The sequence below is a fragment of the Stegastes partitus genome, unplaced genomic scaffold, assembly GCF_000690725.1.
Source record: "Stegastes partitus isolate 25-593 unplaced genomic scaffold, Stegastes_partitus-1.0.2 Scaffold38, whole genome shotgun sequence".
Taxonomy (NCBI): Eukaryota; Metazoa; Chordata; class Actinopteri; family Pomacentridae; genus Stegastes; species Stegastes partitus.
This window is the reverse complement of record NW_007577769.1, coordinates 1045066-1066233: the sequence shown is the minus strand read 5'-3', so window position 1 is coordinate 1066233 and position 21168 is coordinate 1045066.

Below are 21168 nucleotides of genomic sequence, written 5' to 3'. Positions count from 1 at the left end.
CACAGTGAGGCAATCTATGAATAAAATGCTATTATGTTATTATATTATTATTATTGTTAGACGCAAGGTAGACTTGCTTACTAGCTTCCACTTCCTGGCTGAAATACAAATTGAACAAAACAAGGATTTCTTTGAAATGTTTGTTGTAATGGCACAGATGTCTTAAATTGCAAACAGTACATGAACAATGCCCTGTGGGCTTGCTGAAAAAGATGTAAAAACGCCTTGTGGTAAGGTTGTAGTTTACCACAGAAACTGAGAGCGTGTTTCCTAGAAGTGCTGACCCTCAAATGTCAATCAGCCACTGAATGGAAGCTGCCCAGCCCAAAACCTAAAACATAAGCAGGATTAAAGAGCATCTAATCCATCACTGGACAGGAAGATGATGCCACCATGTCATCTTTGCGATGTCTATTGCTCCCGTTTTGTGTACTTTCAGAAACTAACAATTCAGTATTCACACCCACTTCAGCCAGCTGTGTAGAGGTGAGTGTGTCAGAGCAGCAACAATGTCTTGTCCCCTCTGTCCAATGTGACCTTCTGAACAACCATAACACTGGACTTTCAACATGACTACACAGAACTTCGCAGTACTGGTTCTAAAAAGTCATAGCTCAGCCCTTACATGCTGTTTCCGCTATAACTATTGATACCACTATTTATTTGTTTTAGACTCCTAAACTTTGACAGGAAAATCTTACAAAATCTGCATGATGTTGCAAACGACAAACACTACGATGAGAACAATCATATTGCGACATGACTACAGTAGTTCTGTTGAGCTGGGAGATTCCTAAAGCCCATAGAGGAGAAAAGAAGCCCTGCATGAGGAAGTGTGGGTGATCAACCAACAGACCAGGCCATGTGGTTAGGGTCAAGGGTCACCTCACCCCCATCTCCAGTTCCCCCGCACTGCTGCACACAGGAAGTCCGAATCAACACACAAACTGACATTAGTGAGCGTGCACACACACACACATGTAAAGACATGCACAGAGAGGAAAAAATTCCTGGTCGCTCCTCCAGGGCTGACCCAGTAACAGTCCCTCTGCAGCAGCCGTGTTCTCAGCACAGTGATGACCTGCTCCTGGAGCTCGTAAACACAGGCCACCCAGAGTGAGAGCAAAAGAGAGGGGGCTTGCACTAGCCTAGAGGCTGCTCTACGCTGGCCAACTGTCATGTCCTGTGACCTGACCTACCTAACCTAGAGTACACACACACACACACACACACACACACACACACACACACACACACACACACGCACACTGTGGGAGGAAGATTCAGCAATGTCAACCAGACAGATTTTGTTACAGAGGCTGCAAAAGCTTCATCAAAATTTTTTTTGGTGGACAAATCATAGGAACATGATGCCAAGGGTTTCATCCGGAGCAGTTCTCGTGACATAACAAACCTGTTTCGCAAGTCATTGAGGAAGATGTTGAACTTGGCACATGCTCAAAAATTCCGAGTATCACAAGGGGCACGGATGATGGTTCCTCCTTGTATGTTCATGCAAATATCAGACCAGGTGAAGGAGGAAGTGCACCTGTTAACTGGCTAACTTCTGCTCTGCATTTGCACACTAGCTTCTGCCTCCACTATGACAAAGTGAGGCTGATGATTTCAGGGTTACATTTGTTTTCCAGAACTAAAACACTAACATTCATGATAAGTTTGTATATCTTAGTGCACATCTGGGTTGGGATGTTTTTTTCCCCTTGTTGTGACCAGTAAATAGCGTATGTTCCAATTTATAGCTAAGCTGGATCTAACAGCAAGCTGCAGAGTAAAGCACAAATGAACAACTACAACAGTAGGGTGCCACTGTGTTTCAGAAGCTACCAAATGAATCACAAATATTCTTTTAGCTTACAAAAACATCCATAAATGGCTCCTTTCAACCAAATTTTTTCCTGTCCAGAGTTAGCAAACAGAGGTTGCTGTTGGACAGAGCATTAATTATGTGCAGAATGTGTTTGGTACTGAAAGATGGTGGGGGGTGTTAGATGAAATAACAGTGTGATGACTGTTCAGAATCCCGCCCCAGACACAGACTTTCATTAATGACTGGAGATCTGGTCATGAACTTGTGGCTTGGTCAAATAATGAACCCATTTGTGGGCCTGCAAAGAAAAAAAAAAACGTCACTTAACTTCTCTCACTTCTTAAAGTAGCAACTAAAAGCAATTTATTATGTCATATTTGTTATAAGAGGCCTATCTTCATTTAACTTATCAGTGCCTTAGTAGATGTGTTTGGTTGTGTGAAGCACCAGATGTGTAGGGCACCTGTAGTGTGCTGTCAACACTAAAGAGAGAACCCAATGGCAAGCCGGACAGTAGAGCTTGTCCGGGGCAGACACAGATGCACAGGGTCACACAGGGCGGCCATTGTGTGGACACCATTTATGCACAGACATACACACACACACACCTGGGATCAGAGGCAGCAGCAAAGTGCCACTGTGTTGAACTGAATCAGAGAGCCAGCTGCTGTCTTGCTGTTACAAGGATCCACCAGTATACAAGTTTGCACTGGTTGTAAAACTGCAGAGGTCAGACAGAGGCTGGTGGACCAGCGAGGCAACCTGGTGTGTGACTCATGTGTGAAGTGGTCAGTCAGTCTTTCAAAAAGAAAGGATTTGAATTTAGGAGAAAGCATCTTCCAGACCAAATAAACAAAACTGCTATACATTTACTTATACAAATGTATATACACAACAGAGGTGTGAACTTTGGCCGTGAGTCAGGGACACATGGCACCGCTCATTGGTTAAAGCCCCGAAAATGTATCTAAAACATATTAAAGTTACATATATACAAGTAGTATATAGAATTTCCATGATAATAAACCCTTCCTGCCTTAAAATGGCTTAGATGTAATTCAACACTGTTGCCTCCTTTAGAAAAAACAGATCTATGAAGTCCTTTGTGTCTTTTTACCCCTCACTACTCACTACAGCTCAGCACACCAGCTTACCTACGACTTAGCTCAAACACTGTAAAACTTCCCCAAGCTACACTAAGTCAAGTTGTAATACCGGAGTAATTCAGCCATACACTTTCAGCCCCCAATATTGTGTTCCCATACAGTTAATTTGCATTCTCAATTACAGCTTGAGTGAAATGTTTTTTGTTTTTTCTGCCAGGTTATATTTGTTTGTGATGTATGGCAAAAAAAAAGTTTCAAGTCAATTCAATCTGTGTTTTGTTTTTGTTTTTTTCTAATGAACATTTGGAATCAAACCTCTGATTCAAATCAACAGAAGTATAACTTTGTGTGCATGCACCACTGCTGCTGCTTGATGTAAATAAAATAGTCTCCACTGTAACAATCTGAGCTGTCTCATGTGACTGATCATTACAGACTGATGGAGCTAAAAGCTTTTCAACATCAAGCAGTTTTCCCTAACAAACATTGTTTTCATTCCATCATTTTTCACCAATTACAAACACTGTAGATCGGCTATTTAAAAAATAAGAATAAAAAATAAATACATTTAATTTAAAGGCATAACAAAAAACAGGAGTTGCTTTGAGAAAAACTTGATGATAAATAGATAAGTGTGAGGGTGACTAGGGCAGAGAGGAGGTGTAGAGCTGATCATAAATCTATAATTTAATGCAAAATTCTTCACAAGCATAGTACTTGCGGGTGGATGATAACAACATTCTTCCAGAGCTCAATGCCCAGTTTAAAAATGCAGATGTCAGATAGCTCCCCATTTCCCCAACCCCTTCTCTCCTCCACTCTTGATCTCTCCACTTTGATTTATTCATTTTCTATGTTGGCGAGCCAGAAAGGACAATGGCGTCTTTCATAACTGATGCTGTGTTCCCACTACCAGCACCCTGCGGTTCCCCAGAGGTCCTCATCCACCAGGCCGATCTGATGTGACCAGGTCAGAGAGGACTGGTTCTACTTGGGAAGGGAGCACACAAAGAGCAGTCATATAGGCCTGTATACTACACACTGTATATATTACACCACCTAAACGTGTGTTCGGCAAAGTAATACCAGGCTAAAAAAAACAAGTACACAAATTCTGCTGAAAGCTCTTTTTTTGCGGTTGCTTGAACGGATGTAAATGAAGGCAAACTACAAGAACTGAACCAGGTTGTTTTTTAAATTGCAGATCGACACCATCTTCATTTATTTTGTGATTTCTGTCATTTTTGAGGGGGTTAGGGTCAAACAGATGCGTGCAGTGTTTGGACGGATGTCTTACATGTTCATGCTGCAGTGGTACAATAACATTGGACATTTGGTGCCTTTTCTTAAAGGAATGTCATATCAATAAAAGATAGAACTTAATGTTTCTTCCACAAAGAAAAAGATGAAAAACTAAAATGAAAAAGAAAAAAAAAGTTAAGATTTTGCATGCACTAGAAGCACTTCAGTGTTTTCAAACACGAAATTTCATTCCACATCAGATGAAGCTGTGTGGGAGTAAAACATGGAATGGGAAAAGAGGGACAAGAGCTGGAGGGAACGGAGGAAGAGAGGGGAGTGCAGGCAAATGAGAGGGGTGAGGTGGGGGGAGATGACCAGGGGTCATGTTGCCTCCCCCTGTACTTGCTCTCTGAGGTGCATGCAGGAAGGCTGACTGCATAGTCAAGACTCCTGCTCAGAAAGACAGCCTTTCTTTTCTCCAGGCCCTTGCTAATGCAATTGAAAGAAATTAGTATAATTATGCTCCATATTGCAGATTGAGGAGGCAATGTGGCCTGTGGGACGAGGACAGGGAGGGTGAGCTAGTGTGGGTATTTGCTGACAGGAATAACTAATTCATCAGCTGCTTTTGCCATTTATCAGAGTACATTCTTGCATTTATGACATTACAGCTAATCAAATAAAGTGGTCCTGGAATGCTGCATCTTTCTCAAAATGTGATTCTGTTAATGTGAAAATGACTCCTCCTCTATCCACCCTTAAGGCCCTCCTATCACTACATCCAGTTACTTTGCCCACTTGGTTGCAGCCACCCTGGGCAGAAGAATCTGTCGGAGCCAAGTGAGTCTGCATTTGCACTATCATCCCCTGATGTCAGTAGTGCCTATTCTAGTGCCATTATCCTCCATTAAATAACAGCTGCACATACGCTGAAACACATGTGAGTGCACCGCAGAGGACAGATCCATCAGATGAGTCCACTCTGAGACACATGTCCCGCATTCTGACATGTTTATGGAAGAAAAATGTTGAAAAGAAATGGTACAAAAGAAATCCATGTCAATAACGTATTTCCGTACTTGATGTTGGCTGTAGACTTCTGAGAAAAGGCACAGGAGGGGTTCTTCCAAGCCCAAACCAGAAGTATGCATTTGTTACCACAGTTTGGCTGAACATGGTTTCAGGGCCCTGATTTACCATTATATATGCAACTGTGACAATAATTAAAGAGTGCTGTAGACAGGGGTCAAAATGAGGTGCGGACCAAGGGAGAAAAACTGATATGAGTCTGTTTAAAAACAACAGCAAAAGCACTAAAATGTGGATTGTTCTTAATTTCCAGAGATGTGTTACACTGGGGGTGTAATGATATCCAGATTCACAGGAATGATGGTAATGATGCAACACGTTTAACAACTTGACCTTGAAGCACACTTGAGGAAGAGCTCCTCTTCCTTAGACTGTCCGTCCGGACCCCACCCTGCAGAGATCGGAGGAAGCAGTGGGGGGTGGAAGAAAACCATTTAATCCCTGCTCCAGAGAGCACAGGCCTACACATCATCTATATCCTGTTTGGGGAAAGAAGCCTTTTGAAACCCATCTCGTGGCTCCCAACGGCATCATCAAAGACGCATATGAGACATGAGCATACAACAAGAAGAGTCCGGAAACCGGTGACTGCTTTTTATCTTCAGAGATTCAGCACATATAATGAAGATTTTCAAGAACAAAGTTTTTAAGAGGATGAGAAGCTGCATTTTAAATAAATACATGAACCCAAAAAAAGACATAAATGAAGGGAAATTCTCAGCGGCCACAACACCAATGTCCACCCACAGAGACATTCACTCATCATATTCAGAATTTTCTTTTTGAGAGTAAGAGGTCCAAAAACCAGATGATTCCTTGTTGTAGCACATGATTATATGCTGACATCATGTGTGCTGCATGTATGCGATGAGAGTCAACCCACACATGAGCACACATACAGACACAAGAAAGGAGAAAGAAGGAGACGTCGACACAAAATAAACGTTCAAACTAATAGGATGAGCAAGTGGCTTTAAAGTAAGAAACTAATTAAATACAGAAAGGCAAGATAAAAGGCTTGTGAAAGAAATGAGTGACAAATTTGATTACAACCAGAAAACAATGTCTACTGAGTCTGAATGACCCAGTTTGGAAACCAGAAACATACCCGGTGCTCTAATATTTATAGGCGACACAAAAAGTCCCCAAAACAAAGCAATCCTGTCAAAGAGTATTAAAATCTAATCTTAATTTCTTTCCTAGTCTTAAGAAAATTCACAAAAAGATGCAGTTGTACACCATTAGCGAAAAAAAAAAAAGATTGATTGCTGATGACAAGAATGACAGGCAAGAACTGGATTAGATTCATTATCTGCGATGTGGGATTTCTTCAAATAATTTTAAGATATCAAATATATGCTGTAAATGCTACAAACCTAAAACAGATGACTGAGACAGATACCAGTAAGTGAGCATTAAGTAAACCATTTACGATAATCATTAAATCATATTAATAAGTATTAATTACAACAACAAAGTTTCTGAATGATTTCACTGCTTTACAATGAAAAACTGGTTCTGAGGGAGCATTTACACTGGAGATTTGTGCCATTGCAGTGTAATAAAAAGTTTTGTGACCAGAAAGAGAAAAAAAAGAAAAGATTGTCAAGGTTGTCGAGACACATAATGTGGGCTGTTAATCAGTCACAGAGCGGAGGGAGGCGGCTCCCTCAGGAAGCAATTAGCTGTGTTGGACCAGTTGCTAATAAAACACTTGGGTTACAAGCTACCCACAGCCCAGCCAGTCCAGGGGACCCACAATACTCTGAGAGACTGTCTGTGTGTGTGTGTGTGCGTTGAGGCCTAACAGGTAGACAGAAAAAGTAACAGTAGCAGCAACTTGTACAGCAGCAGTGTATGTCAGCTTCAGATGCTGTTAAAGTGACTTAACAAAATTTATCTGGGGAGTCACCCTCGGTAAATCTAAATGTAGCAGCATACCGTTTATCATATGGTCAACTTGAACCATGTACATTTTAAATAAAGTTTTAAAATGGCCACATTGTGTCAAACACTCACAATCAGTTTCTGTCTATCTGAATGCAATATGGTCCAAATAGAAATATGTTCACCATGAATTTGGCTATTTACACTGCTGTGCTTTGTCCACCTTCTAGTTTTCACTGAATCTCTGAAGTTGTGCCATAAGCTGTGTCTCTTTAGGTGTTGCTGATGTCGACCAAATAATACATTCAGAATATTCATACAAACACAAATATGACAACATAGAGAGCAACCATGCTGCAGTTGTTTGCTATGAAAACTTTTTCACAAATGGACAGTATTGCAGCACATATAATCCAAGCAGATGCTCCACATTAGCAATCAAAATTACAAACTCCTATCAGACATTTTTAATGCTTGAATGATCGGCTGAATGAATGAAGTGAATTTCATTTATGCGTCTTGCGTTCATATGGCACATCCATCCATTCATCCATCCATTATCTATACACCGCCTATCCTAGCTGACTTCGGGCAAAGGCAGGGGACACCCCGGACAGGTCACCAGTCTATCACAGGGCCACACTTAGAGACAGACAATCAAGCACACTCACATTCACACCTACAGACAATTTAGAATCACCAATTAACCTCAACATGTTTTTGGACTTTGTGGGAGGAAGTCGGAGAACCCGGAGAGAACATACAAACTCCACACAGAAAGATTCGGGTGTCCTCACCGGGACACGAACCGGCGACCTTCTTGCTGTGAGGCAGCGGTGCTAACCACTGATCCACCTTGCAGCCCCTCATATGGCACATACTTCATGGAATTAAAAAAAAAAAAACACACCAAAACATTCCAAAATGTTGATGAAGTGTTCAGATTCAGATTTACTGCAAAGTTAAATGAAAAGATAGACAAAAGAAAATGCAACTTAATTTGCAATTTATGTGCTTTTCCATCCACTGCTATTATGTGAAACTTAGGGGCAGAATCCATTGAGATGAACCCTTCACTTAAAGCAAGTAGCTTGTTGAGAATAAACTGTGAAGCGTATCTGGAAATACATTTCTTTATTTGTGACGTTTTATTAAGGTCGAATCATAAAAATTCAAAACAAAAACTCAAACTATAATCTCTTTTTTGTTTTGCTGCAGTAAAATATCGAATTAAAAGTAATGACAACAAGTAAACTGTATTCGAGGAACATTTAACCAAAGCGGGTAGTGGAAGGCAGAAAATGGGAAGTCTTTGCCCTCAATGTAAGGAGACTGTAGAGTCCAGAATAAGTGGCCAGCAGCCACTTAGAGGATCCCAGAAACCATCTCTTGCGTTGTGGTGAGTACAACATTAGATTGGGTTTCAGTTCAGCATCCAGGCCCTGCCAAAGCTCCAACACTAGACACAACAAAATGAGGCTATTTATGAAACAAAGCGCAAGAAAGGCCACTTCAAACTCTTCCCTGGGGGAAAAGACAGGGTCAGAAGAGATAGAGAGGGAGAGGAGAGAAAGACAAAGAAGAAAGGAGGAGGAGGTGGTGGATATAAGTGGAAGCACATTGACAAGCTGTAGACAGCAGGCACTGCTCTGCATGTTTAATGCCCAGTCAAGCTTCCAATGTTGAGGAGGGATCTGTTGAAAAGACTGGTTACTGACTATTCACTTGGGACCTAAAACTCAACTTGATAGGTTCTTTTGGGGATAAGTCACCACTAAAGATCCCATTTTTCAGACTTTGAGGAAGGTGTTAACGCAAGAGCATCGTAAACATAACCTCATTTGGCTGGCAAATCCATAACACTGCTTCACCAACTCAACAGCTAAATGTTTACTACTTTACTAACATTTAATATATTGTTAAGTCGAATTTCTTTTTTTTGTGTGTTCATTTACCTTTTTACACCTGCTTTACACTACTTGCTTAGAAAGAAATGAGATCTGAGCCAAAACTATTGCTAGAACACTGTCCTAATCGCTTTCTGATTGTTTCAATCATGGGCAATTCGTCTACATTGTGATTTTATTTTATCATAAAGAATAAAAACACCAGAGATGGCCTATGCTGGCTTCTTAGTTTGTCTTGAAACGCTGAAGATCTATTATTACAGACTGTAATAATTAGGTTGCTTTGGCAGTCAGAGCCCTTTGTAGAAAATGAACGATGTGGAAAACATAGAGGCATCAGTGCAATGAAATCTAGGGTTTGACTTTGCAAGGAATGTCACGGTGGTCAATTCAAATGATTACTGACAAACATGAAACATTTGTATGAGCCGACCAAATGCAATTAGTTATACCAGACACATGCAAACACAAAGGGAGTTTACAAAATCTAAGCAGAGCCTGACCGTTCCAAACTCAATGTAATTTAAGTTTGGAGGCTTCCAGGAATTGACAATAAATCAAAAAACATGTACAACTGAAATGAACTGGTGTTCACAAGGATAAGGAAAACTGAGGTACACTTTTGACATCCACATCTGATCTTAATTGAAAACGTTCCTTCTATCTGGCAGACTAAAAGAGCAACATGCTAATGCTGTTGAACTCCAGACAAATTTTCTGTTTGCTTTCAGTTGTTTAGATTGCATCACTGCTGATGATTTTCAGTTGTTACCTGATGTATGCACAACTTAACCTAAGTTATTCCTGCAATGAAGTGGGGATAATTTTGCATCCCTCAGCTCTAGTGTGAAGTCATTTGTTGTGGGACAACATTTATGTATGTTTTATTGCGCATGGAAATCGAGGTGTGTCTGTGGGCCAGATTTTCACACGCTGTGTGGTCCTGCCTCCAGAGGTGAGGAGAAGAAGAACCTCACCCTTCGTCAACAGAACTGGAGAGTGTATTCTCTGGAATCTCTGCGGAGAGATGATTTTCTTTTCTCAGAGAATGACTCAACGTTGACTGAATGAGAGTGAGACCAGAGGAATAGTCTCTACGCTATCAGACCTGAGGCGGGCCAGATAGTCCCAGGAAGGTGGGTTTCACAGACTAGATGAGTCAGCAACTCTGAGCAATGATGCAGTCACTCTGTCAATGTTCAGATGATTTAACAAGGACAACAGAGAAATGCTCTGATGTCTGAAGATTATAGGAGTGCAAGAGAAAGGGGAAGACCCAAGGAGCGGTAAAAGTGGTGAGAAAGAAGGTGGGGGAATGATATGGGGAATTCTCCATCTGCATCCTCCGTTTTTCATTGGAACAGTTTAGTCCAGCCATGCCCTCCCCTCCCGGCCTGAGGGTCTCCTTCGCGGACATGTTCACGCTTTGGCCAGCTTACAGTCCTTTGCCAGGCCTTCCTCTGTGACAGGTGCACCACTATGCTCTGGGTGATGCCTCCTTTCTCTGCCGTAAAAATTAAAGGACAAGTCTGTGAGAGGCAAGATCATCTCTCTGTAAGACAAACTCACTTCTAAGCATTTTTACAAGCTTAAAGACAGGTCAGTCATACTGGAGGTGGAAGGATAATTAGGCAACAGACAAATGTTAAAGATGAGTTTTACTGTTCATTTTGTTCCAGATTTTGCTTTTGTATATTGGTATTCATGTGAAAGCCTAATACATCTTCCACAATTTATAGTCTTTGGGTTAACCACAGCCAGTGGCATTTCCTCCAGAGGAATCGCACATGGCCAATATAAATTACCAACTTGAAAATTAATTAGATAGACCACATAATGCTTCTTGAGTTCTGCAAAAACTAAAGAGCTTGCTGCTTCGCCTTTTTCTTCAATCTAAATGTAATTACTTTCAGTCACAGAGAATCAACTTTGGTTTTTACAGTTGTAAGCACTTAAGGAACATTATATTCTTGGCACCTGACTTCCACTGTGGTGCATATTCTGCTTCCCAGGTCCACACCAGTCTGATCGAAAAAACATCAGCCGAAGCACTGTGGCACCCTTGGTGTTCGGCAGCCAATACCAGAGAAACCATAAGAATCATTACAAAAAGGAAAGAAATTCAGACATGCAGTCTGTCTGCGTATTTAATTCTAAATGGACAGTGCAGCGCAGGGTGACAATGGTTCATGGGTAGGTAGATGTAGAATAGGATATTTATTGTTTTAAAATTAAAGTAAGAAAAAAAAAATAATTGTAACCAGATGGAAAGAAGAAAGCTTCACACCAGAGGATGACAACAAGAGTTGCTTAAAGCAAAAACACCAACCAGTAGCCTGCTTCAAAATTTGAATATATTTAAAGTACTTTTTCCAGACATCAAAGTCAACAAGTTTGTCTACATGATATAATCACTATGACAAAAACTTCAAACTGGATGTTTCTGCAGAAATAAGATATAATAACATGTTCACAGTTACAAGGAGAGGATGCGCTTTACTTATTCGGAATTGCACTGATGTTTGAGACATTAGTCGGACACTTCAAATACTTCTATGTCTCACTGTAAATAATGTGCAGATCCAACTTGTGAGTGTTGGTACCTCAAACTGTACTGTGATGCAAATGTTAAGTTTTGCATCTTATTTTGTATTCAAATCTTTCCAGTTTGCTGCGACAGCTGAAGAATGCTGGTGTACGGTTATGTAGCCTAGAAAAGCGAGAGTGATTACTTTGAATAACCAAATAAGTTCAGTTTACCTCTGTGCATTTCCCACATTGCTCAGGCCTTTTTTCAATGCAAAGCGGCCCACTTGGAGCGATGACTATCACCACATATATTACTGTGGCTGCTGAAAAATAGGGAAATGAATGTTGCAAATATGACAGTTAGTTGGTACTGGTGTAGATGGTGTACTTCCCTGTTTGGGCTGTGTTCAGTTTGGTTGTTTGCATGTTTTTCCTTCTTTCTTTTTTTTTTTTTTAAAGTGGGCAAGATTACAAACGAGGGGGGAAAGAATTAGGCAACCGTGTCCTTTAAATATGACAGGAATATACCAAAATGCACAAGTTGTTACACTTCTCACACAAATACACACAGAAAATAACATTCTGTCTTGTTTGTGCTGTTGTCAAAACATAAAATCATTGCAGACCCCTCCTCCCCCAGCTGCTAACCCAAACCCCCCAGCTGTGTCTCGGGGAGGTGAAACCCAAACCAGAGTGCAGAGAGCTCTCTCAACTCCTCAACCTCTCAACACATCCTCAGCACTACCCTTTGAAAATAAACCACACCGGCAAGTCCCCGTCTCAAACTCTCGCCTCATATGTGAGCACACATGCCCCACACTCCGCTGGGAAGTCTTTGGAGACTTCCCCGCTGCTGTTCCAGGAAGCGGATGTGAGAATGGCGGCAATCAGGCGTGATGCTTCGCTAGACAATGTGGAGACCATTACTCTCACATTGAAGATATAGAAGACGGGTGAAAGATGCCGCATCTTCTGCAGTTGCCCAGGGTTGGTTAACATGACACAGTGCAAAGCTAAATGCATCTGATCAGTACCATATCAACAGCATATGGCTTCATTTTGTCAAACTTCAGAAACACAGGCTGGACACAGATTGCAGGGCTTAAACAAATTTAACATGACAAATGAATTGATATAAATGAAGGTAAATGACAGTGATGGGAGAGTAATTGGCCACAAGGAAAAAAAGGAAAACCACTCAAACAATAACTTCCACACGCCCACAAGTGAGCATAGAGTTGATGAAATATTTAGTGATTTGATATAAACCGGTGACACGTTCTTGCAGCTTCCCACACTCTAAAACATGTGGAGCGCTGGAGCTCCAGATGGCTGGAAGTCTGCATTTTCAGAGATCCACCTTCTAATGATGATTTCTCTCCCACGCAAACTGCTATCTGAGCAAGGAAGAAACTCAGAGTGACCCAGAATATGTTGCTTCTTGTATATCAGTTGGACCAAGGTGACAGATAGCAAAAATAATAATAACCTGGAGCCATGCATGAAGACTAGGAGACATGATTTCCCCTCGGGTCCAACAGGCAGTGAGAAGCCTGCAGGGTGCATGTGACAGGGCTGTGATTGATATTGTGGCAGTGAACTCAGTGTCTTGGTAAAGCTTTAGTGATATAAATGGCGGAAGGCAGAAACAAATTGAAGTCATTCAAAAATAATGGACACAATGACACGTGCATGATTTTGGTGACATATTGCTAACAGAAGTTTTTTTTTTTTTTTTTTGATGGATGGAGGAGTCAGTGAAAATTTAGAATGATGAAAATGAAAATATGCTGAGCAAAAAAGACCAAATAGTGAAGAAATGTGAAGCCGACTGCCTGGAGGGAGATAGAAAAAAACACTGCACACATGCAAAGAGACACACCTATGGTAAGTAATTCCCACATGAAACAAGAAATATAAAAGCTGAGTGTTTGCATTGAAACACTGATGAGGGTTGCTGGTTTTTGCTTGACAAAAAGCTTGCAGGACTCTTTACTAGTGATAAGGATGTCTGCAAGCATCACAAGACAGGAATACTAAGTGTGTGGGACAGTGGGCTCTTTCAGGGTACAACTCTTGTGTATGAAATGACATTCAAGCATTTTCAGAGAGGGACAGAAGAACTTATTATCAATGACGCTGAATTATTGCACGCACGAATGGGGATGGGCACACTAAAGTGTGGGGGAGGGAGCCATGTGCGTCAAAACTCTCATTAAGTATACAGAGCGACTTCAGTAGAAGAAACATAATTCCCAAGCCCACAGCTTTTCATATAGTCCGACTCTGAATCACATTAACATATTTCTTTTAAGATTATCAAAAAGCTTGTTTATGAAACATGACGGCAGAGAGAAAACATATGCAAAGTTAATACAAAACTTCATCTATAATTTGACTCGTTCTTCCATAGAGAATGCTCAAGTGAAAGAAGCAGCTTGTCTGGAGCTGGAACTGATTAAGGGTGTACATGTAGCTGATAAAGCAAGTAGGTACGTTGTTTTTGATTTTCAAGTTCAATAACTGTTTCGTCTGTCTCCAGTTTTGCAGTACAATTACTTTTTATGGCTAAAAATTAATATCAAAGCAAATCTATATCTATGCATCTTATGTCACCTTGGTCCAGCGTCATGTCCCCTGCAAAGAGAATGGTGTGACACCTGATCCGTCTCAGCAAGATCAAGAACGCTCGCCTGCATGACTTCCTCTCCTTTCTTTCATTCCTTTCCTCTCTCCATCTCCTACCACCTCTTTCTGAGCTGCACAAAGCCGGATGAGGGTCATCTTACCAATGTCCCCATTGTGATGCAGAAATCCAACATTTTGGCAGCATCCTGACCTGTTAACATCTTAACTTCACTAGGTTGACAGGATCTTCCTCTGCTCTCTGCAACACTCTTGAACTGCCCTTGTCATTAGTACTGTTAATGACATTACAAAATAAGTAAACAGGGGTACGACTTAGACTTAATACAAGACCTTAGGAGCAGCCCAGCGTTTGTGTGTTAGAATCATTTGTGTAGCTTTGTAACTTTCTGCCAACATTCTCCCATTGTATGAATGATTCTTGTTATACACACTTGTTTGAGTGGGCAGTATTTCCACTGAGGCAGTCCTCTGACATGTGCATATTGCTGTATTGCTGTTTTGTGGGTGTTACTGTGTTTTTATTTTGACATGGTATAATGTTTGTGTGTGTATGTGTGTGTGTGTGTGTGTGTGTGTGCTGGGTTGGGGTGTTCTCTGAAGATACGTGTGCATGTGTTGGTGTGTGTGTGTCTGTGTGTGTGTCTGTGTGGGGGAGGGAGGCACAGCTCTGCAGCCTGATATTCTGGGAACAGCAGGGTGGCGTTGTTGACCCACCTGCTCCCTTCTCTCTTCAGCTGGATCTAGTCGGATTTCAGCAGCTGCATCCCCTCACAAAGCACCTCTTTGTAATCTTCCCAAGGCGCACAAATACAACTGCAACCAGGAGAGGAGAGAGGAAGGAGGAGGGAAGATGGACAGTGGAGACAGAAAGAGGAAAAGGGCGGTAACTGTTCTGCTTGGTGTGTACCAGTGTCATTGGCAAATATGAATATATATTTAAGTGAGGCTACATAGAGTAGCATGTACTCCTAAAGGCGTGTCATGCTCTGCCCTCATATGCACATGGCTGACATGACTTTACAGTCACACCTGTGCAGGAGCTCATATGCAAAATTAGACTACATAGTTGACAAGTGAATATTATTTCAAAAAGCCATTTAAAAAAGTGTATGCAAAGCATCTTTGCAAAAAGAAAAAAAAAGAAAAGAAAAGAATAGAAAAGAAAAGAAAAAAGAAAAGAAAAGAAAAGAGAAAGCAACAAGCTGCCTCACAAATAGAAAGTGACAAGAGCTGAGAAGTGTGGCCCATTTGTTTCCCATTAACAAAATTCCCCCCTGGCACTCTCAATTGTAATGAATCTCATGCCTCTGGAGTATGCTGTGTCACATGCATGTCATTTTGCACTTCACACTACCTAGAAAAAGCAAGGCCTGGTCTCAGTCCACTCTCTCAACCACAAACCTGGTTCTGTTTGAGATCCAGTCCCCAGAATTTGCATCCCAGAACTAGACCCTGTTCCCCCAATCCTGTCTCCAGCGACTGGTCCCTGTAGGCCCAACCCAGACTCTCTGGTGGCAGAGGAAGGGAGACGTCATTAGGAGATTAACTACAGCAGTGTGCTTTACTGCCATCATAAATATATGTACCTGAATTCGGGGCTATAAAAGCACCAACGGGGTAAAATTGAGCTGTCGGACAGAGGGGGCAAAGCTATTGGATCTGACTGAATTTGGTACCAATTTATCCAAAAATATGCAGTCATATGTGGATAACTGATGGGCTACAAAAATGGTCTAAGCTGCATAAATAACAAGAACATGCATACACACAAATAAATGTTTCCAATTGTTTTAAGAACAGGGATTCAGGTGTTTATTTTTTGATTATAGTCGGGTTTCAGACAGCCATCTTTGTCAAATTATGATGATAAATTGCAAAAAAAAAAAAAAAAAAAAACCAATCAGGAGAGCTCAGAAGTCTAATACAAAAATGCAACAATCAATCTAGTAAACCAACAATGACACATTCTTCATATAATTCACAAAAGTAGAGTTTAGCAGAGCACCATAAAGCAGCATCTTGTTAAATGAGGCACTCTGTAGCTAAGCAGATTTATGTTCTATATTAAATGTAGTCAAAGCTGTCCCAGGACTGGCCATTACTAGACGCATAAGGCAGGGGGAAAGAGGGGTGCTTCGAATATTCCCTTAACTAAAGTAGCAAATAGTTGAATTATAGATGTCTGGGGAAAACAAAAAATAAATACTGATCTTTAAACATGGACGTGACTAAACATGAACAAAACAAGACAAGAGCAGAGAGAACAGAGACTCATACACAGACACAGACAGGTAATCCAAAGTGAGAGCGGTGAGTGGAATCAAATGTTGGTGATTTGACCATCTTCAGTTTATATGTAATTTCATCTACTCACTGATAGTCCTCAACAGTCATCGCTGGGCAGAGGTTAAACACTTCACCAAAGGAGATGTTGGATACAAACTGATCTGTTTATGTAACATTCTGTTAGCGTGTTAGTTATTAAGTAGACAAAATCACTTATCAGACCAAAACTACCAGTCAGAATTAGAAGGTGGAGAAGGGAGCTTGATTTCCAAAGCAAACAACTTCTAGGTAAAGTTACATCCCTCTGTGAGTGAAAGGGTCAGAGTTTGTGGTCGACTGAAAAGACTCTATATCCTTTCTGCTACACAAGTACTTCCGTGCACTCTTTTGTCCCAAGCCAGAGCTCTGCACCTCTTCAAAGTGAACAGGAAATGACCTTAGTGACCTTAGACTCCTACACCATGTGATGTGGATCTGTACACCACCATACAGCCATAGCCCAAAGTCCCTACACCAACCCAATAAACTCAACACAAAAGACTCAAACACTGGTTTACACACAGCACGTGAAGGCATTGCCTTTGTTTAAAGTCCCTGAATGCTACGACAGAAGATGCTCTTTTCAGTTTGTTGCTTTGCATGCCTGCAACAGTCAGACTAACAGTTAGAAATGGTGAAGTGGCTACCAGGAAATACCCTGTACCCACAACCAGTGGAAACGGTTAGCAATTGCTTCCTTGTTCCCCTGCCTGAGGCAAGTGATGTCTGTGTGACGGTTGGTAGGGAAGCTGTACAGCACGCTATGGATCAAGAACGTCATCCCAAAGCGGAAAGGGCTAACAATTAATTAAACAAACAACAACAACAAAAACAAAGCAACAAGGCAAAAATTTTAGGATGTGACAGAAAAATGGAACAGCACTTAAAAAATGTAACATGTCATATTAATGTGCAGATTTTTTTTTCTTTTAGGTAAAAAAAAAAAGAAAAAAAAAGGTATAATAAATTCCATATTCGTCATTCACCCTTTGCACTCCTCATCATTGTCTGGGACCTTGACAAATCACTTATGATCAGTTGCAACAACAACTGACAGACAGCACAAACTCACTCAGAATTAAAACAAAAATATGACTGATAAGGTGAGAAGCCTATACACACTCAGAAAGATAGATAGGTGCCAGCCTGGCCAACTTAGTGCAATGCTTAGCAACATGCCCTCAATCTCAAATCGGCATCCTGATTTAATTTGAGCTCTTTGGACAACAGCACTGAGGCTCTGTACTGCAGCAGAATCTGTAAGCAACTGCAATTTATGAACAATGTTGCAATGCCATGTTTTCTCAGTAATACACACCCTTATAGCTGTTTATAGGCATAAGGATGTGCGCTGACAATAGACAGCATGCACACAAACCTGATGCAACGAAGAATTCATTCTCCTTCTCCGTTCTTAGAAACTGAAATACTTATAGTTATCTATAACAGAGAAATTGTGTATTTGCGTATAAATTCCTGTAAAACACATTTAAAAGTGAAACAATGCCTCTTGCAACTGTCCAGTGGAGGCATCAGATGTAATCAAATGCTAAAGCCCTGGCCATTTTTAACTTATATAGTAAATTAACCCACATCAGTCCATGGAAATAACTTTAAGGCTGTAGCATGGTATGATATAATACAAAGCTCAACAAGATGACCACAACACACACCTTTTCCTCATGCGATCAGCAGCAGGTGTGCCTGTGTGTTTTCCACTGTAGCAATTGTATTTGAGGTTTCAGACAGGCTGGAGACAGACAGACTAACTGCTGCTCATAAACATCGAAAGTCTTGGCTGGTACATTGGAAGTCTAATTGGAGAATTTGATCCACTTTACCAATAATCATTTTAATAGCTTATAAATTATCCTGTAATATATGAATTGTACGCCAAAGGTTTCGGTTTCATGCTGCACTGGTCTGTTTGTGTTGCAGTCACTTGCTCCACACTGCACTTGAATGTGTAAACATGTGTTTCCAAGCACACATTTTCTCAGTCTTGTGCTCATAAAAGCAACATAAAAATGAACACTGCAAATGGATTTTTATTCTTGTTTTAATTATCTGTAAATAAAAACAATGCACCACAGTTATCTTAGTGCTGTGAAGCAAAGTCCCCACAGCCAGACGAGTCCTCTAAATAGTCTTGGTATTGTGGAGCGGCCTTCCATTTCCCGTAAAGTCAAGCGGGTGGGCTCTTTGTTCTCTCGTCGCCCCTGAGCCCTGTCCTAAATGTCTACATGTCCCGCACCATCTAATTCACAGGCAAATTAGAGAGATGATTTATGAGAATCAAGGATCAAAAAAGTAGACAATGTGGAAAACTGAGCACACCGCAAGTATTATTCATAACATATGCCGTAAAAGATGACAGGGAGGAAAGAAAGAAAGAAAGAGGGGGGTGCAGATCAGAAAGTGTAAAAAAAAAAAACAACAAAAAAAACCCCCTCATACACCCACACTCCTCTTGGGACAACTCTGGGACAAGATACACCATGGGAAGTGTCGTCCCTGCTGAACATCTTAGCGTTTAGGCTGTCATGTCAAAAGAAAATAAGGTGGAATGGACATTCCCACTGTGCTTGGAAGTTTCTTGATCTGTTCTCCAGTAATCAACCCTGAGCATCACTTTTACTCAGAAATTTCACAATACACTTCACAAGTGTACACATAAAGTGACTTGCATGTACAAGGCACTATGCAGCCAGGATACCTATGGATAGTTTTCAGATCAAAGAAATTATAGAAAGGTCCGGGGTGAAACTAGAGAATGAGGAACCGACTTAACATAATCCTTCCCAACCTGCCACTACAACAGCTTCCAAAACTTCCCTGTTCATAATCTCTAATTCATATGAACATGCAGAACTTTCACAAGCAAAACCGCTGCCTCACAAAACAGTCATGTGTCAGGGAGAAAACACAGCAAAGAATGTGGAAACACTTGGGTCTTTTTTTTTTTTTATACTCCTGACATTAAAAACTGAGTGGGGCTGAGCGCCAAACACACCCAGAAACGTTTTAGACTAATTGTTTCCTTCAGTCTCAAACACTCCCCCTTCAATCTGTTCAAAACTCCCTTCTTTGCAACCTCCCCTCCACCTCTGTGCATCCACTAATAGGTTTAAATAAAACCTGCAATTGGTCCAGTAAACCCCTCATTATGGTGTTTTAATAGAATGAATTTAGGATAGTGTGAGGTCAGAGGTCAGTGGGAGGTCCTAACACACAGCAGCTGTCATGGGGGTTGGACTGTGATTAGAACCAGTAGAGTCAAACATCCCCGGGTCCTCGACCTCACTAAGTAGACAACCTGGAAAATACATTTGGCCACAGATCAAAATGGAAAACATCCACCAGTTCCAGAGGGATGAGTAGAGATGGAGCAGAAAACAGGAGGACGTACATCCATCACTAAAAGTTGGCCTTAATTCATGTGTGAACCTGACTGGACTATCCTCTGATTCTTTTCACTTACAGAGGTGACAATACTGTGTCCTATAACGTACCCAGGGCTGCAAAGGGTAGCATTTTCGACTGGAGATGTCCTACCTGAAACTTGCGTCTTACTTTTCCACTTGTATTTCCCGAAACTGTAAATTCTGCACTAATTACTTTCTTTCTGAGTGTGTGAAACCAAAGATAGAAGTGGCCTGGTTGATGTGGTTCATGGGTGAAATATGGTTTGTTAGCAGCCCAGCAGCTTGTTCCACATGTGGTTACGCAGTGGCTGGGATCGTCTGGGTGAGAGGGAGGGCATGCCAGTCTCCACAGTTCACCAAGTTTACACTGACTGAGTGTACAATCAGTGAGATTATTTAACAAAATGAAGGCCTGCTGTTTGAGTTAGTGTTAGCATCAGCTCGCTGTGGTGGCTACAGAAACAGCTGTTACTCATGTGGGAAATTGTACAGAAATTCTACCAGAATTGCTGTGGTGCAGAATTCATACATCAGGCACAGAACTGCAGATTTAAATATGTAAAATACGGCAGAGCAAACATTGAACTAAACATAGGCTGTCATGAACTTGCTGACCTGATGAACTTCTCGTAAGATTCGCATCATCATTACACATCTAAACCTCCTCTCTATATGGTACAATGTGGTGGCAATTTATATCAATTTAACTGCTCAATGTACTCCATGCAGTAACTTGGCCAGAGTGGAGAAATGCGCCTAACTGTATTAAAACACAGAAGCAGAGACCAAAGGAGGCAAGATTCCTGTGGGTGACTGTGTAATTTAATTTTGTATGCACATTAGAAGCCAGAGAGTATAATTTACATGTGGGGTAGAAGTGACTCGGGCCCAGGAGAAATAGGCTAACATGCTCTGCTCAGGCCGCCCCAAAAAATCTGAAAATCTTTACCCCAGTCTTTCCTTTGAGATGCATCTCACAAAAATTGGAAAATTAAAACCTTCCTTCAATCTTTGAGACACTTAAGGTTCATGGCGGTTACCTCTCCTCTGTTGCTTCTTCCTTTTCTAATCAAGAGCCAAAAGCCTGCAAACTCTGGCCACAGTTTCTCTGCCACAATACAGGGATGCATGAAAGGGGAAGACTGGAGTCTGTTTAAGTCTGTCTCCTTCTTTCTGCCTAC